This window comes from Ambystoma mexicanum, chromosome 12 (assembly GCF_040938575.1).
Source record: "Ambystoma mexicanum isolate Mex_15411 chromosome 12, UKY_AmexF1_1, whole genome shotgun sequence".
In the NCBI taxonomy this organism is placed as follows: domain Eukaryota; kingdom Metazoa; phylum Chordata; class Amphibia; order Caudata; family Ambystomatidae; genus Ambystoma; species Ambystoma mexicanum.
This window is the reverse complement of record NC_090936.1, coordinates 321805684-321829259: the sequence shown is the minus strand read 5'-3', so window position 1 is coordinate 321829259 and position 23576 is coordinate 321805684.

The following is a 23576-nucleotide window of genomic DNA, read 5'->3' as shown; positions in this document are numbered from 1 at the left end:
ATGCTTCTACCAAACCTGAGACCCTTCCTTTAGCATGAGATGTGATATCCAAATCCTTCACATTCCAATCCTGAGACCCTTCCTATAGCATGAGATGTGATATCTCAATGCTTCTAATATCAAACCTGAGATCCTTCCTATAACATGAGATGTGATATCCAATTCCTTCCCATTCCAAACCTGAGACCCTTCCTATTGGATGAGTTGTGATATCCAACTCCTTCCCATTCCAACCCTGAGACCCTTCCTATAGCATGAGATGTGATGTCTCAATGATTCTAATACCAAACCTGAGATCCTTCCTATAACATGAGATGTGATATCCAACTCCTTCCATTCCAATCCTGAGACCCGTCCTATAGCATGAGATGTGATATCTCAATGCTTATACCAAACCTGAGACCCTTCCTATAGCATGAGATGTGATATCCAACTACTTCCCATTCCAATCCTGAGACCCTTCCTATAGCATGAGATGTGATATCTCAATGCTTCTAATACCAAACCTGAGATCCTTCCTCTAACATGAAATGTGATATCCAACTCCTTCCCTTTCCAAACCTAAGAGCCTATCTATAGCATGAGATGTGATATCCAGGTCCTTCCTATTCCAATCCTTAGACCCTTCCTACAGCATGCAATATGATATCTCAATGATTCTAATAACAAACCTGAGACCCGTCCTATAGCATGAGATATGATATCCAAGTCCTTCCCATTCCAATCCTGAGACCCTTCCTATAACATGAAATGTGATATCCAACTCCTTCCCATTCCAACCTGAGACCCTTCCTATAGCATGAGATGGGATATCCAACTTCTTCAAAATCCAATACTGATACCCTTCCGATAGCATGAGATGTGATATCCCAATGCTTCTACCAAACCTGAGACCCATACTATGGCATGAGATGTGATATCAAACTCCTTCCCATTCCAATCCTGAGACCCTTCCTATAGCTTGAGGTGTGATATCCAACTCCTTCCCATTCCAATTCTGAGACCCTTCTTATACCATGAGACTTGATATCTCAATGCTTCTAATACCAAACCTGAGACCCGTCCTATAACATGAGATGTGATATCCAAATCCTTCCCCTTCCAAACCTTAGACCCTTCCTTTATCATGAGATGTGATATCCAACTCCTTCCCATTCCAATCCTGAGACCCTTCCGATATCATGAGATTTGTTATCTCAATGCTTCTAATATCAAACTTGAGACCCTCCCTATAGCATGAGATGTGACATCCAAGTCCTTCCCATTCCAATCCTGAGACCCTTCCTATAGCATGAGATGTGATATCTCTATGCTTCTAATACCAAACCTGAGACCCTTCCTATAACATGAGATGGGATATCCAACTCCTTCCCATTCCAATCCTGAGACCTTTCCGATAGCAGAGATGCGATATCTCAATGCTTATACCAAACCTGAGAACCTTCCTATGGCCTGAGATGTCATATACAACTCCTTCCCATTCCAATCCTGAGACCCTTCCTTTAGCATGAGATGTGATATCTCAATGCTTATACCAAATCTGAGACCCTTCCTTTAGCATGAGATGTGATATCTCAATGCTTATACCAAACCTGAGAGCCTACCTATAGCATGAGATGTGATATCCAAGTCCATCCCATTCCAATCCTTAGACCCTTATTACAGCATGCGATGTGATATCTCAATGATTCTAATACCAAACCAGAGACTCTTCCTATAACATGAGATGGGATATCCAACTCCTTCCCATTCCAATCCTGAGCCGCTTCCGATAGCAGAGATGTGATATCTCAATGCTTATACCAAACCTGAGACCCTTCCTATAACATGAGATGTGATATCCAACTCCTTCCCGTTCCAAACCTGAGACACTAACTATAGCATATGTGATATCCAACTCCTTCCCATTCCAAACATGAGACCCTTCCTATAGCAAGAAAGTAATATCCAACTCCTACCCATTCCAATCCTGAGACCCTTCCTATAGCAAGAGATGTGATATCCAAATCCTTCCCATTCCAATCCTGAGACCCTTCCTATAACATGAGATGTGATAGCCAACTCCTTCCCATTCCAACCTGAGACACTTCCTATAGCATGAGAAGGGATATCCAACTCCTTCCCAATCCAATCCTGAGACCCTTCCGATAGCAGAGATGTGATATCTCAATGCTTATACCAAACCTGAGACCCTTCCTATAGCATGAAAAGGGATATCCAACTCCTTCCCAATCCAATCCTGAGACCCTTCCGATAGCAGAGACGTGATATCTCAATGCTTCTACCAAACCTGAGACCCTTCCTTTAGCATGAGATGTGATATCCAAATCCTTCACATTCCAATCCTGAGACCCTTCCTATAGCATGAGATTTGATATCTTAATGCTTCTAATACCAAACCTGAGATCCTTCCTATAACATGAGATGTGATATCCAATTCCTTCCCATTTCAAACCTGAGACCCTTCCTATTGGATGAGATGTGATATCCAACTCCTTCCCATTCCAACCCTGAGACCCTTCCTATAGCATGAGATGTGATGTCTCAATGCTTCTAATACCAAACCTGAGATCCTTCCTATAACATGAGATGTGATATCCAACTCCTTCCATTCCAATCCTGAGACCCGTCCTATAGCATGAGATGTGATATCTCAATGCTTATACCAAACCTGAGACCCTTCCTATAGCATGAGATGTGATATCCAACTCCTTCCCATTCCAATCCTGAGACCCTTCCTATAGCATGAGATGTGATATCTCAATGCTTCTAATACCAAACCTGAGATCCTTCCTCTAACATGAAATGTGATATCCAACTCCTTCCCTTTCCAAACCTAAGAGCCTATCTATAGCATGAGATGTGATATCCAAGTCCTTCACATTCCAACCCTTAGACCCTTCCTACAGCATGCAATATGATATCTCAATGATTCTAATAACAAACCTGAGACCCGTCCTATAACATGAGATGGGATATCCAACTCCTTCCCATTCCAATCCTGAGACACTTCTGATAGCAGAGATGTGATATCTCAATGTTTATACCAAACCTGAGACCCTTCCTATAACATAAGATGTGAAATTTAACTCCTTCCCGTTCCAAACCTGAGACCCTTCCTTTAGCATGAGATGTGATATCCAGCTCCTTCCCATTCCAATCCTGAGACACTTCCGATAGCATGAGATGTGATATCTCAATGCTTCTAATATCAAAACTGAGACCCTCCCTATAGCATGATATGTGATATCTAAGTCCTTCCCATTCCAACCCTGAGACCCTTCCTATAGCATGAGATGTGATATCTCAATGCTTCTACCAAACCTGAGACCCTTCCTTTAGCATGAGATGTGATATCCAACTCCTTCCCATTCCAATCCTGAGACCCTTCCTATAGCATGAGATGTGATATCTCAATACTTCTAATACCAAACCTGAGATCCTTCCGATAACATGAGATGTGATATCTCAATACTTCTAATACCAAACCTGAGATCCATCCTATAACATGAGATGTGATATCCAACTCCTTCCCTTTCCAAACCTAAGAGCCTATCTATAGCATGAGATGTGATATCCAGGTCCTTCCCATTCCAATCCTTAGACCCTCCCTACAGCATGCAATATGATATCTCAATGATTCTAATAACAAACCTGAGACCCGTCCTATAGCATGAGATATGATATCCAAGTCGTTCCCATTCCAATCCTGAGACCCTTCCTATAACATGAAATGTGATATCCAACTCCTTCCCATTCCAACCTGAGACCCTTCCTATAGCATGAGATGGGATATCCAACTTCTTCCAAATCCAATACTGATACCCTTCCGATAGCATGAGATGTGATATCCCAATGCTTCTACCAAACCTGAGACCCATACTATGGCATGAGATGTGATATCAAACTCCTTCCCATTCCAATCCTGAGACCCTTCCTATAGCTTGAGGTGTGATATCCAACTCCTTCCCATTCCAATTCTGAGACCCTTCTTATACCATGAGACTTGATATCTCAATGCTTCTAATACCAAACCTGAGACCCATACTATGGCATGAGATGTGATATCCAAATCCTTCCCCTTCCAAACCTTAGACCCTTCCTTTATCATGAGATGTGATATCCAACTCCTTCCCATTCCAATCCTGAGACCCTTCCGATATCATGAGATTTGTTATCTCAATGCTTCTAATATCAAACTTGAGACCCTCCCTATAGCATGAGATGTGATATCTCTATGCTTCTAATACCAAACCTGAGACCCTTCCTATAACATGAGATGGGATATCCAACTCCTTCCCATTCCAATCCTGAGACCTTTCCGATAGCAGAGATGTGATATCTCAATGCTTATACCAAACCTGAGAACCTTCCTATGGCCTGAGATGTCATACACAACTCCTTCCCATTCCAATCCTGAGACCCTTCCTTTAGCATGAGATGTGATATCTCAATGCTTATACCAAATCTGAGACCCTTCCTATAGCATGAGATGTGATATCCAATTCCTTCCCATTCCAATCCTGAGACCCTTCCTATAGCATGAGATGTGATATCTCAATGCTTATACCAAACCTGAGAGCCTACCTATAGCATGAGATGTGATATCCAAGTCCATCCCATTCCAATCCTTTGACCCTTCCTACAGCATGCGATGTGATATCTCAATGATTCTAATACCAAACCAGAGACTCTTCCTATAACATGAGATGGGATATCCAACTCCTTCCCATTCCAATCCTGAGCCGCTTCCGATAGCAGAGATGTGATATCTCAATGCTTATACCAAACCTGAGACCCTTCCTATAACATGAGATGTGATATCCAACTCCTTCCCGTTCCAAACCTGAGACACTAACTATAGCATATGTGATATCCAACTCCTTCCCATTCCAAACATGAGACCCTTCCTATAGCAAGAAAGTAATATCCAACTCCTACCCATTCCAATCCTGAGACCCTTCCTATAGCAAGAGATGTGATATCCAAATCCTTCCCATTCCAATCCTGAGACCCTTCCTATAACATGAGATGTGATATCCAACTCCTTCCCATTCCAACCTGAGACACTTCCTATAGCATGAGAAGGGATATCCAACTCCTTCCCAATCCAATCCTGAGACCCTTCCGATAGCAGAGATGTGATATCTCAATGCTTATACCAAACCTGAGACCCTTCCTATGGCATGAGATGTGATATCCAACTCCTTGCCATTCAAATCCTGAGACCCTTCCTATAGCATGAAAAGGGATATCCAACTCCTTCCGAATCCAATCCTGAGACCCTTCCGATAGCAGAGACGTGATATCTCAATGCTTCTACCAAACCTGAGACCCTTCCTTTAGCATGAGATGTGATATCCAAATCCTTCACATTCCAATCCTGAGACCCTTCCTATAGCATGAGATTTGATATCTCAATGCTTCTAATACCAAACCTGAGATCCTTCCTATAACATGAGATGTGATATCCAATTCCTTCCCATTCCAAACCTGAGACCCTTCCTATTGGATGAGATGTGATATCCAACTCCTTCCCATTCCAACCCTGAGACCCTTCCTATAGCATGAGATGTGATGTCTCAATGCTTCTAATACCAAACCTGAGATCCTTCCTATAACATGAGATGTAATATCCAACTCCTTCCATTCCAATCCTGAGACCCGTCCTATAGCATGAGATGTGATATCTCAATGCTTATACCAAACCTGAGACCCTTCCTATAGCATGAGATGTGATATCCAACTCCTTCCCATTCCAATCCTGAGACCCTTCCTATAGCATGAGATGTGATATCTCAATGCTTCTAATACCAAACCTGAGATCCTTCCTCTAACATGAAATGTGATATCCAACTCCTTCCCTTTCCAAACCTAAGAGCCTATCTATAGCATGAGATGTGATATCCAAGTCCTTCACATTCCAACCCTTAGATCCTTCCTACAGCATGCAATATGATATCTCAATGATTCTAATAACAAACCTGAGACCCGTCCTATAACATGAGATGGGATATCCAACTCCTTCCCATTCCAATCCTGAGACACTTCCGATAGCAGAGATGTGATATCTCAATGTTTATACGAAACCTGAGACCCTTCCTATAACATGAGATGTGATATCCAACTCCTTCCCGTTCCAAACCTGAGACCCTTCCTTTAGCATGAGATGTGATATCCAGCTCCTTCCCATTCCAATCCTGAGACAATTCCGATAGCATGAGATGTGATATCTCAATGCTTCTAATATCAAAACTGAGACCCTCCCTATAGCATGATATGTGATATCTAAGTCCTTCCCATTCCAATCCTGAGACCCTTCCTATAGCATGAGATGTGATATCTCAATGCTTCTACCAAACCTGAGACCCTTCCTTTAGCATGAGATGTGATATCCAACTCCTTCCCATTCCAATCCTGAGACCCTTCCTATAGCATGAGATGTGATATCTCAATACTTCTAATACCAAACCTGAGATACTTCCGATAACATGAGATGTGATATCTCAATACTTCTAATACCAAAACTGAGATCCATCCGATAACATGAGATGTGATATCCAACTCCTTCCCTTTCCAAACCTGAGAGCCGTTCTATAGCATGAGATGTGATATCCAGGTCCTTCCCATTCCAATCCTTAGACCCTTCCTACAGCATGCAATATGATATCTCAATGATTCTAATAACAAACCTGAGACCCGTCCTATAGCATGAGATATGATATCCAAGTCCTTCCCATTCCAATCCTGAGACCCTTCCTATAACATGAAATGTGATATCCAACTCCTTCCCATTCCAACCTGAGACCCTTCCTATAGCATGAGATGGGATATCCAACTTCGTCCAAATCCAATACTGATACCCTTCCGATAGCATGAGATGTGATATCCCAATGCTTCTACCAAACCTGAGACCCATACTATGGCATGAGATGTGATATCAAACTCCTTCCCATTCCAATCCTGAGACCCTTCCTATAGCTTGAGGTGTGATATCCAACTCCTTCCCATTCCAATTCTGAGACCCTTCTTATACCATGAGACTTGATATCTCAATGCTTCTAATACCAAACCTGAGACCCGTCCTATAACATGAGATGTGATATCCAAATCCTTCCCCTTCCAAACCTTGGACCCTTCCTTTATCATGAGATCTGATATCCAACTCCTTCCCATTCCAATCCTGAGACCCTTCCGATATCATGAGATTTGTTATCTCAATGCTTCTAATATCAAACTTGAGACCCTCCCTATAGCATGAGATGTGACATCCAAGTCCTTCCCATTCCAATCCTGAGACCCTTCCTATAGCATGAGATGTGATATCTCTATGCTTCTAATACCAAACCTGAGACCCTTCCTATAACATGAGATGGGATATCCAACTCCTTCCCATTCCAATCCTGAGACCTTTCCGATAGCAGAGATGTGATATCTCAATGCTTATACCAAACCTGAGAACCTTCCTATGGCCTGAGATGTCATATACAACTCCTTCCCATTCCAATCCTGAGACCCTTCCTTTAGCATGAGATATGATATCTCAATGCTTATACCAAATCCGAGACCCTTCCTATAGCATGAGATGTGATATCCAATTCCTTCCCATTCCAATCCTGAGACCCTTCCTATATGAGATGTGATATCTCAATGCTTATACCAAACCTGAGAGCCTACCTATAACATGAGATGTGATATCCAAGTCCAACCCATTACAATCCTTAGACCCTTCCTACATCATGCGATGTGATATCTCAATGATTCTAATACCAAACCAGAGACTCTTCCTATAACATGAGATGGGATATCCAACTCCTTCCCATTCCAATCCTGAGCCGCTTCCGATAGCAGAGATGTGATATCTCAATGCTTATACCAAACCTGAGACCCTTCCTATAACATGAGATGTGATATCCAACTCCTTCCCGTTCCAAACCTGAGACACTAACTATAGCATATGTGATATCCAACTCCTTCCCATTCCAAACATGAGACCCTTCCTATAGCAAGAAAGTAATATCCAACTCCTACCCATTCCAATCCTGAGACCCTTCCTATAGCAAGAGATGTGATATCCAAATCCTTCCCATTCCAATCCTGAGACCCTTCCTATAACATGAGATGTGATATCCAACTCCTTCCCATTCCAACCTGAGACACTTCCTATAGCATGAGAAGGGATATCCAACTCCTTCCCAATCCAATCCTGAGACCCTTCCGATAGCAGAGATGTGATATCTCAATGCTTATACCAAACCTGAGACCCTTCCTATGGCATGAGATGTGATATCCAACTCCTTGCCATTCAAATCCTGAGACCCTTCCTATAGCATGAGAAGGGATATCCAACTCCTTCCCAATCCAATCCTGAGACCCTTCCGATAGCAGCGACGTGATATCTCAATGCTTCTACCAAACCTGAGACCCTTCCTTTAGCATGAGATGTGATATCCAAATCCTTCACATTCCAATCCTGAGACCCTTCCTTTAGCATGAGATGTGATATCTCAATGCTTCTACCAAACCTGAGACCCTTCCTTTAGCATGAGATGTGATATCCAAATCCTTCCCATTCCAATTCTGAGACCCTTCTTATACCATGAGACTTGATATCTCAATGCTTCTAATACCAAACCTGAGACCCGTCCTATAACATGAGATGTGATATCCAAATCCTTCCCCTTCCAAACCTTGGACCCTTCCTTTATCATGAGATCTGATATCCAACTCCTTCCCATTCCAATCCTGAGACCCTTCCGATATCATGAGATTTGTTATCTCAATGCTTCTAATATCAAACTTGAGACCCTCCCTATAGCATGAGATGTGACATCCAAGTCCTTCCCATTCCAATCCTGAGACCCTTCCTATAGCATGAGATGTGATATCTCTATGCTTCTAATACCAAACCTGAGACCCTTCCTATAACATGAGATGGGATATCCAACTCCTTCCCATTCCAATCCTGAGACCTTTCCGATAGCAGAGATGTGATATCTCAATGCTTATACCAAACCTGAGAACCTTCCTATGGCCTGAGATGTCATATACAACTCCTTCCCATTCCAATCCTGAGACCCTTCCTTTAGCATGAGATATGATATCTCAATGCTTATACCAAATCCGAGACCCTTCCTATAGCATGAGATGTGATATCCAATTCCTTCCCATTCCAATCCTGAGACCCTTCCGATATGAGATGTGATATCTCAATGCTTATACCAAACCTGAGAGCCTACCTATAACATGAGATGTGATATCCAAGTCCATCCCATTCCAATCCTTAGACCCTTCCTACATCATGCGATGTGATATCTCAATGATTCTAATACCAAACCAGAGACTCTTCCTATAACATGAGATGGGATATCCAACTCCTTCCCATTCCAATCCTGAGCCGCTTCCGATAGCAGAGATGTGATATCTCAATGCTTATACCAAACCTGAGACCCTTCCTATAACATGAGATGTGATATCCAACTCCTTCCCGTTCCAAACCTGAGACACTAACTATAGCATATGTGATATCCAACTCCTTCCCATTCCAAACATGAGACCCTTCCTATAGCAAGAAAGTAATATCCAACTCCTACCCATTCCAATCCTGAGACCCTTCCTATAGCAAGAGATGTGATATCCAAATCCTTCCCATTCCAATCCTGAGACCCTTCCTATAACATGAGATGTGATATCCAACTCCTTCCCATTCCAACCTGAGACACTTCCTATAGCATGAGAAGGGATATCCAACTCCTTCCCAATCCAATCCTGAGACCCTTCCGATAGCAGAGATGTGATATCTCAATGCTTATACCAAACCTGAGACCCTTCCTATGGCATGAGATGTGATATCCAACTCCTTGCCATTCAAATCCTGAGACCCTTCCTATAGCATGAGAAGGGATATCCAACTCCTTCCCAATCCAATCCTGAGACCCTTCCGATAGCAGCGACGTGATATCTCAATGCTTCTACCAAACCTGAGACCCTTCCTTTAGCATGAGATGTGATATCCAAATCCTTCACATTCCAATCCTGAGACCCTTCCTTTAGCATGAGATGTGATATCTCAATGCTTATACCAAATCTGAGACCCTTCCTATAGCATGAGATGTGATATCCAATTCCTTCCCATTCCAATCCTGAGACCCTTCCTATAGCATGAGATGTGATATCTCAATGCTTATACCAAACCTGAGAGCCTTCCTATGGCATGAGATGTGATATCCAACTCCTTGCCATTCAAATCCTGAGACCCTTCCTATAGCATGAGAAGGGATATCCAACTCCTTCCCAATCCAATCCTGAGACCCTTCCGATAGCAGCGACGTGATATCTCAATGCTTCTACCAAACCTGAGACCCTTCCTTTAGCATGAGATGTGATATCCAAATCCTTCACATTCCAATCCTGAGACCCTTCCTTTAGCATGAGATGTGATATCTCAATGCTTATACCAAATCTGAGACCCTTCCTATAGCATGAGATGTGATATCCAAGTCCATCCCATTCCAATCCTTTGACCCTTCCTACAGCATGCAATGTGATATCTCAATGATTCTAATACCAAACCAGAGACTCTTCCTATAACATGAGATGGGATATCCAACTCCTTCCCATTCCAATCCTGAGCCGCTTCCGATAGCAGAGATGTGATATCTCAATGCTTATACCAAACCTGAGACCCTTCCTATAACATGAGATGTGATATCCAACTCCTTCCCGTTCCAAACCTGAGACACTAACTATAGCATATGTGATATCCAACTCCTTCCCATTCCAAACATGAGACCCTTCCTATAGCAAGAAAGTAATATCCAACTCCTACCCATTCCAATCCTGAGACCCTTCCTATAGCAAGATATGTGATATCCAAATCCTTCCCATTCCAATCCTGAGACCCTTCCTATAACATGAGATGTGATATCCAACTCCTTCCCATTCCAACCTGAGACACTTCCTATAGCATGAGAAGGGATATCCAACTCCTTCCCATTCCAACCTGAGACACTTCCTATAGCATGAGAAGGGATATCCAACTCCTTCCCAATCCAATCCTGAGACCCTTCCGATAGCAGAGATGTGATATCTCAATGCTTATACCAAACCTGAGACCCTTCCTATGGCATGAGATGTGATATCCAACTCCTTGCCATTCAAATCCTGAGACCCTTCCTATAGCATGAAAAGGGATATCCAACTCCTTCCCAATCCAATCCTGAGACCCTTCCGATAGCAGAGACGTGATATCTCAATGCTTCTACCAAACCTGAGACCCTTCCTTTAGCATGAGATGTGATATCCAAATCCTTCACATTCCAATCCTGAGACCCTTCCTATAGCATGAGATGTGATATCTCAATGCTTCTAATACCAAACCTGAGACCCTTCCTATAACATGAGATGGGAATATCCAACTCCTTCCCATTCCAATCCTGAGACCCTTCCGATAGCAGAGATGTGATATCTCAATGCTTATACCAAACCTGAGACCCTTCGTATGGCATGAGATGTGATATCCAACTCCTTGCCATTCAAATCCTGAGACCCTTCCTATAGCATGAGAAGGGATATCCAACTCCTTCCCAATCCAATCCTGAGACCCTTCCGATAGCAGAGACGTGATATCTCAATGCTTCTACCAAACCTGAGACCCTTCCTTTAGCATGAGATGTGATATCCAAATCCTTCACATTCCAATCCTGAGACCCTTCCTATAGCATGAGATGTGATATCTCAATGCTTCTAATACCAAACCTGAGATCCTTCCTATAACATGAGATGTGATATCCAATTCCTTCCCATTCCAAACCTGAGACCCTTCCTATTGGATGAGTTGTGATATCCAACTCCTTCCCATTCCAACCCTGAGACCCTTCCTATAGCATGAGATGTGATGTCTCAATGCTTCTAATACCAAACCTGAGATCCTTCCTATAACATGAGATGTGATATCCAACTCCTTCCATTCCAATCCTGAGACCCATCCTATAGCATGAGATGTGATATCTCAATGCTTATACCAAACCTGAGACCCTTCCTATAGCATGAGATGTGATATCCAACTACTTCCCATTCCAATCCTGAGACCCTTCCTATAGCATGAGATGTGATATCTCAATGCTTCTAATACCAAACCTGAGATCCTTCCTCTAACATGAAATGTGATATCCAACTCCTTCCCTTTCCAAACCTAAGAGCCTATCTATAGCATGAGATGTGATATCCAGGTCCTTCCCATTCCAATCCTTAGACCCTTCCTACAGCATGCAATATGATATCTCAATGATTCTAATAACAAACCTGAGACCCGTCCTATAGCATGAGATATGATATCCAAGTCCTTCCCATTCCAATCCTGAGACCCTTCCTATAACATGAAATGTGATATCCAACTCCTTCCCATTCCAACCTGAGACCCTTCCTATAGCACGAGATGGGATATCCAACTTCTTCCCATTCCAATCCTGAGACCCTTCCTATAACATGAAATGTGATATCCAACTCCTTCCCATTCCAACCTGATACCCTTCCGATAGCATGAGATGTGATATCCCAATGCTTCTACCAAACCTGAGACCCATACTATGGCACGAGATGTGATATCAAACTCCTTCCCATTCCAATCCTGAGACCCTACCTATAGCTTGAGGTGTGATATCCAACTCCTTCCCATTCCAATTCTGAGACCCTTCTTATACCATGAGACTTGATATCTCAATGCTTCTAATACCAAACCTGAGACCCGTCCTATAACATGAGATGTGATATCCAAATCCTTCCCCTTCCAAACCTTAGACCCTTCCTTTATCATGAGATGTGATATCCAACTCCTTCCCATTCCAATCCTGAGACCCTTCCGATATCATGAGATTTGTTATCTCAATGCTTCTAATATCAAACTTGAGACCCTCCCTATAGCATGAGATGTGATATCTCTATGCTTCTAATTCCAAACCTGAGACCCTTCCTATAACATGAGATGGGATATCCAACTCCTTCCCATTCCAATCCTGAGACCTTTCCGATAGCAGAGATGTGATATCTCAATGCTTATACCAAACCTGAGAACCTTCCTATGGCCTGAGATGTCATACACAACTCCTTCCCATTCCAATCCTGAGACCCTTCCTTTAGCATGAGATGTGATATCTCAATGCTTATACCAAATCTGAGACCCTTCCTATAGCATGAGATGTGATATCCAATTCCTTCCCATTCCAATCCTGAGACCCTTCCTATAGCATGAGATGTGATATCTCAATGCTTATACCAAACCTGAGAGCCTACCTATAGCATGAGATGTGATATCCAAGTCCATCCCATTCCAATCCTTTGACCCTTCCTACAGCATGCGATGTGATATCTCAATGATTCTAATACCAAACCAGAGACTCTTCCTATAACATGAGATGGGATATCCAACTCCTTCCCATTCCAATCCTGAGCCGCTTCCGATAGCAGAGATGTGATATCTCAATGCTTATACCAAACCTGAGACCCTTCCTATAACATGAGATGTGATATCCAACTCCTTCCCGTTCCAAACCTGAGACACTACCTATAGCATATGTGATATCCAACTCCTTCCCATTCCAAACATGAGACCCTTCCTATAGCAAGAAAGTAATATCCAACTCCTACCCATTCCAATCCTGAGACCCTTCCTATAGCAAGAGATGTGATATCCAAATCCTTCCCATTCCAATCCTGAGACCCTTCCTATAACATGAGATGTGATATCCAACTCCTTCCCATTCCAACCTGACACACTTCCTATAGCATGAGAAGGGATATCCAACTCCTTCCCAATCCAATCCTGAGACCCTTCCGATAGCAGAGATGTGATATCTCACTGCTTATACCAAACCTGAGACCCTTCCTATGGCATGAGATGTGATATCCAACTCCTTGCCATTCAAATCCTGAGACCCTTCCTATAGCATGAAAAGGGATATCCAACTCCTTCCCAATCCAATCCTGAGACCCTTCCGATAGCAGAGACGTGATATCTCAATGCTTCTACCAAACCTGAGACCCTTCCTTTAGCATGAGATGTGATATCCAAATCCTTCACATTCCAATCCTGAGACCCTTCCTATAGCATGAGATTTGATATCTCAATGCTTCTAATACCAAACCTGAGATCCTTCCTATAACATGAGATGTGATATCCAATTCCTTCCCATTCCAAACCTGAGACCCTTCCTATTGGATGAGATGTGATATCCAACTCCTTCCCATTCCAACCCTGAGACCCTTCCTATAGCATGAGATGTGATGTCTCAATGCTTCTAATACCAAACCTGAGATCCTTCCTATAACATGAGATGTGATATCCAACTCCTTCCATTCCAATCCTGAGACCCGTCCTATAGCATGAGATGTGATATCTCAATGCTTATACCAAACCTGAGACCCTTCCTATAGCATGAGATGTGATATCCAACTCCTTCCCATTCCAATCCTGAGACCCTTCCTATAGCATGAGATGTGATATCTCAATGCTTCTAATACCAAACCTGAGATCCTTCCTCTAACATGAAATGTGATATCCAACTCCTTCCCTTTCCAAACCTAAGAGCCTATCTATAGCATGAGATGTGATATCCAAGTCCTTCACATTCCAACCCTTAGATCCTTCCTACAGCATGCAATATGATATCTCAATGATTCTAATAACAAACCTGAGACCCGTCCTATAACATGAGATGGGATATCCAACTCCTTCCCATTCCAATCCTGAGACACTTCCGATAGCAGAGATGTGATATCTCAATGTTTATACCAAACCTGAGACCCTTCCTATAACATGAGATGTGATATCCAACTCCTTCCCGTTCCAAACCTGAGACCCTTCCTTTAGCATGAGATGTGATATCCAGCTCCTTCCCATTCCAATCCTGAGACAATTCCGATAGCATGAGATGTGATATCTCAATGCTTCTAATATCAAAACTGAGACCCTCCCTATAGCATGATATGTGATATCTAAGTCCTTCCCATTCCAATCCTGAGACCCTTCCTATAGCATGAGATGTGATATCTCAATGCTTCTACCAAACCTGAGACCCTTCCTTTAGCATGAGATGTGATATCCAACTCCTTCCCATTCCAATCCTGAGACCCTTCCTATAGCATGAGATGTGATATCTCAATACTTCTAATACCAAACCTGAGATACTTCCGATAACATGAGATGTGATATCTCAATACTTCTAATACCAAAACTGAGATCCATCCGATAACATGAGATGTGATATCCAACTCCTTCCCTTTCCAAACCTGAGAGCCGTTCTATAGCATGAGATGTGATATCCAGGTCCTTCCCATTCCAATCCTTAGACCCTTCCTACAGCATGCAATATGATATCTCAATGATTCTAATAACAAACCTGAGACCCGTCCTATAGCATGAGATATGATATCCAAGTCCTTCCCATTCCAATCCTGAGACCCTTCCTATAACATGAAATGTGATATCCAACTCCTTCCCATTCCAACCTGAGACCCTTCCTATAGCATGAGATGGGATATCCAACTTCTTCCAAATCCAATACTGATACCCTTCCGATAGCATGAGATGTGATATCCCAATGCTTCTACCAAACCTGAGACCCATACTATGGCATGAGATGTGATATCAAACTCCTTCCCATTCCAATCCTGAGACCCTTCCTATAGCTTGAGGTGTGATATCCAACTCCTTCCCATTCCAATTCTGAGACCCTTCTTATACCATGAGACTTGATATCTCAATGCTTCTAATACCAAACCTGAGACCCGTCCTATAACATGAGATGTGATATCCAAATCCTTCCCCTTCCAAACCTTGGACCCTTCCTTTATCATGAGATGTGATATCCAACTCCTTCCCATTCCAATCCTGAGACCCTTCCGATATCATGAGATTTGTTATCTCAATGCTTCTAATATCAAACTTGAGACCCTCCCTATAGCATGAGATGTGACATCCAAGTCCTTCCCATTCCAATCCTGAGACCCTTCCTATAGCATGAGATGTGATATCTCTATGCTTCTAATACCAAACCTGAGACCCTTCCTATAACATGAGATGGGATATCCAACTCCTTCCCATTCCAATCCTGAGACCTTTCCGATAGCAGAGATGTGATATCTCAATGCTGATACCAAACCTGAGAACCTTCCTATGGCCTGAGATGTCATATACAACTCCTTCCCATTCCAATCCTGAGACCCTTCCTTTAGCATGAGATGTGATATCTCAATGCTTATACCAAATCCGAGACCCTTCCTATAGCATGAGATGTGATATCCAATTCCTTCCCATTCCAATCCTGAGACCCTTCCTATATGAGATGTGATATCTCAATGCTTATACCAAACCTGAGAGCCTACCTATAACATGAGATGTGATATCCAAGTCCATACCATTCGCATCCTTAGACCCTTCCTACAGCATGCGATGTGATATCTCAATGATTCTAATACCAAACCAGAGACTCTTCCTATAACATGAGATGGGATATCCAACTCCTTCCCATTCCAATCCTGAGCCGCTTCCGATAGCAGAGATGTGATATCTCAATGCTTATACCAAACCTGAGACCCTTCCTATAACATGAGATGTGATATCCAACTCCTTCCCGTTCCAAACCTGAGACACTAACTATAGCATATGTGATATCCAACTCCTTCCCATTCCAAACATGAGACCCTTCCTATAGCAAGAAAGTAATATCCAACTCCTACCCATTCCAATCCTGAGACCCTTCCTATAGCAAGAGATGTGATATCCAAATCCTTCCCATTCCAATCCTGAGACCCTTCCTATAACATGAGATGTGATATCCAACTCCTTCCCATTCCAACCTGAGACACTTCCTATAGCATGAGAAGGGATATCCAACTCCTTCCCAATCCAATCCTGAGACCCTTCCGATAGCAGAGATGTGATATCTCAATGCTTATACCAAACCTGAGACCCTTCCTATGGCATGAGATGGGATATCCAACTCCTTCCCATTCCAATCCTGAGACCCTTCCGATAGCAGAGATGTGATATCTCAATGCTTATACCAAACCTGAGAACCTTCCTATGGCCTGAGATGTCATATACAACTCCTTCCCATTCCAATCCTGAGACCCTTCCTTTAGCATGAGATGTGATATCTCAATGCTTATACCAAATCTGAGACCCTTCCTATAGCATGAGATGTGATATCCAATTCCTTCCCATTCCAATCCTGAGACCCTTCCTATAGCATGAGATGTGATATCTCAATGCTTATACCAAACCTGAGAGCCTACCTATAGCATGAGATGTGATATCCAAGTCCATCCCATTCCAATCCTTAGACCCTTCCTACAGCATGCGAAGTGATATCTCAATGATTCTAATACCAAACCAGAGACTCTTCCTATAACATGAGATGGGATATCCAACTCCTTCCCATTCCAATCCTGAGCCGCTTCCGATAGCAGAGATGTGATATCTCAATGCTTATACCAAACCTGAGACCCTTCCTATAACATGAGATGTGATATCCAACTCCTTCCCGTTCCAAACCTGAGACACTAACTATAGCATATGTGATATCCAACTCCTTCCCATTCCAAACATGAGACCCTTCCTATAGCAAGAAAGTAATATCCAACTCCTACCCATTCCAATCCTGAGACCCTTCTTATAGCAAGAGATGTGATATCCAAATCCTTCCCATTCCAATCCTGAGACCCTTCCTATAACATGAGATGTGATATCCAACTCCTTCCCATTCCAACCTGAGACACTTCCTATAGCATGAGAAGGGATATCCAACTCCTTCCCAATCCAATCCTGAGACCCTTCCGATAGCAGAGATGTGATATCTCAATGCTTATACCAAACCTGCGACCCTTCCTATGGCATGAGATGTGATATCCAACTCCTTCCCAATCCAATCCTGAGACCCTTCCGATAGCAGAGACGTGATATCTCAATGCTTCTACCAAACCTGAGACCCTTCCTTTAGCATGAGATGTGATATCCAAATCCTTCACATTCCAATCCTGAGACCCTTCCTATAGCATGAGATGTGATATCTCAATGCTTCTAATACCAAACCTGAGATCCTTCCTATAACATGAGATGTGATATCCAATTCCTTCCCATTCCAAACCTGAGACCCTTCCTATTGGATGAGATGTGATATCCAACTCCTTCCCATTCCAACCCTGAGACCCTTCCTATAGCATAAGATGTGATGTCTCAATGCTTCTAATACCAAACCTGAGATCCTTCCTATAGCATGCGATGTGATATCTCAATGATTCTAATACCAAACCAGAGACTCTTCCTATAACATGAGATGGGATATCCAACTCCTTCCCATTCCAATCCTGAGCCGCTTCCGATAGCAGAGATGTGATATCTCAATGCTTATACCAAACCTGAGACCCTTCCTATAACATGAGATGTGATATCCAACTCCTTCCCGTTCCAAACCTGAGACACTAACTATAGCATATGTGATATCCAACTCCTTCCCATTCCAAACATGAGACCCTTCCTATAGCAAGAAAGTAATATCCAACTCCTACCCATTCCAATCCTGAGACCCTTCCTATAGCAAGAGATGTGATATCCAAATCCTTCCCATTCCAATCCTGAGACCCTTCCTATAACATGAGATGTGATATCCAACTCCTTCCCATTCCAACCTGAGACACTTCCTATAGCATGAGAAGGGATATCCAACTCCTTCCCAATCCAATCCTGAGACCCTTCCGATAGCAGAGATGTGATATCTCAATGCTTATACCAAACCTGAGACCCTTCCTATGGCATGAGATGGGATATCCAACTCCTTCCCATTCCAATCCTGAGACCCTTCCGATAGCAGAGATGTGATATCTCAATGCTTATACCAAACCTGAGAACCTTCCTATGGCCTGAGATGTCATATACAACTCCTTCCCATTCCAATCCTGAGACCCTTCCTTTAGCATGAGATGTGATATCTCAATGCTTATACCAAATCTGAGACCCTTCCTATAGCATGAGATGTGATATCCAATTCCTTCCCATTCCAATCCTGAGACCCTTCCTATAGCATGAGATGTGATATCTCAATGCTTATACCAAACCTGAGAGCCTACCTATAGCATGAGATGTGATATCCAAGTCCATCCCATTCCAATCCTTAGACCCTTCCTACAGCATGCGAAGTGATATCTCAATGATTCTAATACCAAACCAGAGACTCTTCCTATAACATGAGATGGGATATCCAACTCCTTCCCATTCCAATCCTGAGCCGCTTCTGATAGCAGAGATGTGATATCTCAATGCTTATACCAAACCTGAGACCCTTCCTATAACATGAGATGTGATATCCAACTCCTTCCCGTTCCAAACCTGAGACACTAACTATAGCATATGTGATATCCAACTCCTTCCCATTCCAAACATGAGACCCTTCCTATAGCAAGAAAGTAATATCCAACTCCTACCCATTCCAATCCTGAGACCCTTCTTATAGCAAGAGATGTGATATCCAAATCCTTCCCATTCCAATCCTGAGACCCTTCCTATAACATGAGATGTGATATCCAACTCCTTCCCATTCCAACCTGAGACACTTCCTATAGCATGAGAAGGGATATCCAACTCCTTCCCAATCCAATCCTGAGACCCTTCCGATAGCAGAGATGTGATATCTCAATGCTTATACCAAACCTGCGACCCTTCCTATGGCATGAGATGTGATATCCAACTCCTTCCCAATCCAATCCTGAGACCCTTCCGATAGCAGAGACGTGATATCTCAATGCTTCTACCAAACCTGAGACCCTTCCTTTAGCATGAGATGTGATATCCAAATCCTTCACATTCCAATCCTGAGACCCTTCCTATAGCATGAGATGTGATATCTCAATGCTTCTAATACCAAACCTGAGATCCTTCCTATAACATGAGATGTGATATCCAATTCCTTCCCATTCCAAACCTGAGACCCTTCCTATTGGATGAGATGTGATATCCAACTCCTTCCCATTCCAACCCTGAGACCCTTCCTATAGCATAAGATGTGATGTCTCAATGCTTCTAATACCAAACCTGAGATCCTTCCTATAACATGAGATGTGATATCCAACTCCTTCCATTCCAATCCTGAGACCCGTCCTATAGCATGAGATGTGATATCTCAATGCTTATACCAAACCTGAGACCCTTCCTATAGCATGAGATGTGATATCCAACTGCTTCCCATTCCAATCCTGAGACCCTTCCTATAGCATGAGATGTGATATCTCAATGCTTCTAATACCAAACCTGAGATCCTTCCTCTAACATGAAATGTGATATCCAACTCCTTCCCTTTCCAAACCTAAGAGCCTATCTATAGCATGAGATGTGATATCCAAGTCCTTCCCATTCCAACCCTTAGACCCTTCCTACAGCATGCAATATGATATCTCAATGATTCTAATAAAAACCTGAGACCCGTCCTATAACATGAGATGGGATATCCAACTCCTTCCCATTCCAATCCTGAGACACTTCCGATAGCAGAGATGTGATATCTCAATGCTTATACCAAACCTGAGACCCTTCCTATAACATGAGATGTGATATCCAAATCCTTCCCGTTCCAAACCTGAGACCCTTCCTTTAGCATGAGATGTGATATCCAGCACCTTCCCATTCCAATCCTGAGACACTTCCTATAGCATGAGATGTGATATCTCAATGCTTCTAATATCAAAACTGAGACCCTCCCTATAGCATGATATGTGATATCTAAGTCCTTCCCATTCCAATCCTGAGACCCTCCCTATAGCATGAGATGTGATATCCAACTCCTTCCCATTCAAATCCTGAGACCCTTCCTATAGCATGAGATATGATATCTCAATACTTCTAATACCAAACGTGAGATCCTTCCGATAACATGAGATGTGATATCCAAATCCTTCCCCTTCAAATCCTGAGACCCTCCCTTTAGCATGAGATGTGATATCCAACTCCTTCCTATTCCAATCCTGAGACTCTTCTGATAGCATGAGATGTGATATCTCAATGCTTCTAATACCAAACCTGAGATCCTTCCGATAGCATGAGATGTGATATCTCAATGCTTCTAATACCAAACCTGAGATCCTTCCTATAACATGAGATGTGATATCCAAATCCTTCCCCTTCCAAACCTGAGACCCTCCCTTTAGCATGAGATGTGATATCCAACTCCTTCCCATTCCATTCCTGAGACCCTTCTGATAGCATGAGATGTGATATCTCAATGCCTCTAATACCAAACCTGAGATCCTATCTCTAACATGAAATGTGATATCCAACTCTTTCCCCTTCCAAACCTGAGAGCCTTCCTATAGTATGAGATGTGATATCCAAGTCCTTCCCATTCCAATCCTGAGACCCTTCCTATAGCTTGATATGTGATATCCAACTCCTTCCCATTCCAATTCTGAGACCCTTCCTATACTATGAGACTTGATATCTCAATGCTTCTAATACCAAACGTGAGATCCGTAATATAACATGAGATGTGATATCCAAATCCTTCCCCTTCCAAACCTTAGACCCTTCCTTTATCATGAGATGTGATATCCAACTCCTTCCCATTCCAATCCTGAGACCCTTCCGATATCATGAGATGTGATATCTCAAAGCTTCTAATATCAAACTTGAGACCCTCCCTATAGCATGAGATGTGATATCCAAGTCCTTCCCATTCCAATCCTGAGACCCTTCCTATAGCATGAGATGTGATATCTCAATGCTTCTAATACCAAACCTGAGACCCTTCCTATAACATGAGATGGGAATATCCAACTCCTTCCCATTCCAATCCTGAGACCCTTCCGATAGCAGAGATGTGATATCTCAATGCTTATACCAAACCTGAGATCCTTCCTATAACATGAGATGTGATATCCAACTCCTTCCCATTCCAATCCTGAGACACTTACTATAGCATGAGATGTGATATCTCACTGCTTATACCAAACCTGAGACCCTTCCCACAGCATGAGATGTGATATCCAACTCCTTCCCATTCCAATCCTCAGACCCTTCCTATAGCATGAGATGTGATATCTCAATGCTTCTAATATCAAACTTGAGACCCTACCTATAGCATGAGATGTGATATCCAAGTCCTTCCCATTACAATCCCGAGACACTTCCTATAGCATGAGATGTGATATCCAACTCCTTCCCATTCCAATCCTGAGACCCTTCCTATAGCATGAGATATGATATCTCAATACTTCTAATACCAAACGTGAGATCCTTCCGATAACATGAGATGTGATATCCAAATCCTTCCCCTTCCAAACCTGAGACCCTCCCTTTAGCATGAGATGTGATATCCAACTCCTTCCCATTCCAATCCTGAGACCCTTCTGATAGCATGAGATGTGATATCTCAATGCTTCTAATACCAAACCTGAGATCCTTCCGATAGCATGAGATGTGATATCTCAATGCTTCTAATACCAAACCTGAGATCCTTCCTATAACATGAGATGTGATATCCAAATCCTTCCCCTTCCAAACCTGAGACCCTCCCTTTAGCATGAGATGTGATATCCAACTCCTTCCCATTCCATTCCTGAGACCCTTCTGATAGCATGAGATGTGATATCTCAATGCCTCTAATACCAAACCTGAGATCCTACCTCTAACATGAAATGTGATATCCAACTCTTTCCCCTTCCAAACCTGAGAGCCTTCCTATAGCATGAGATGTGATATCCAAGTCCTTCCCATTCCAATTCTGAGACCCTTCCTATAGCTTGAGATGTGATATCCAACTCCTTCCCATTCCAATTCTGAGACCCTTCCTATACTCTGAGACTTGATATCTCAATGCTTCTAATACCAAACCTGAGACCCGTAATATAACATGAGATGTGATATCCAAATCCTTCCCCTTCCAAACCTTAGACCCTTCATTTATCATGAGATGTGATATCCAACTCCTTCCCATTCCAATCCTGAGACCCTTCCGATATCATGAGATGTGATATCTCAAAGCTTCTAATATCAAACTTGAGACCCTCCCTATAGCATGAGATGTGATATCCAAGTCCTTCCCATTCCAATCCTGAGACCCTTCCTATAGCATGAGATGTGATATCTCAATGCTTCTAATACCAAACCTGAGACCCTTCCTATAACATGAGATGGGAATATCCAACTCCTTCCCATTCCAATCCTGAGACCCTTCCGATAACAGAGATGTGATATCTCAATGCTTATACCAAACCTGAGACCCTTCGTATGGCATGAGATGTGATATCCAACTCCTTGCCATTCAAATCCTGAGACCCTTCCTATAGCATGAGAAGGGATATCCAACTCCTTCCCAATCCAATCCTGAGACCCTTCCGATAGCAGAGACGTGATATCTCAATGCTTCTACCAAACCTGAGACCCTTCCTTTAGCATGAGATGTGATATCCAAATCCTTCACATTCCAATCCTGAGACCCTTCCTATAGCATGAGATGTGATATCTCAATGCTTCTAATACCAAACCTGAGATCCTTCCTATAACATGAGATGTGATATCCAATTCCTTCCCATTC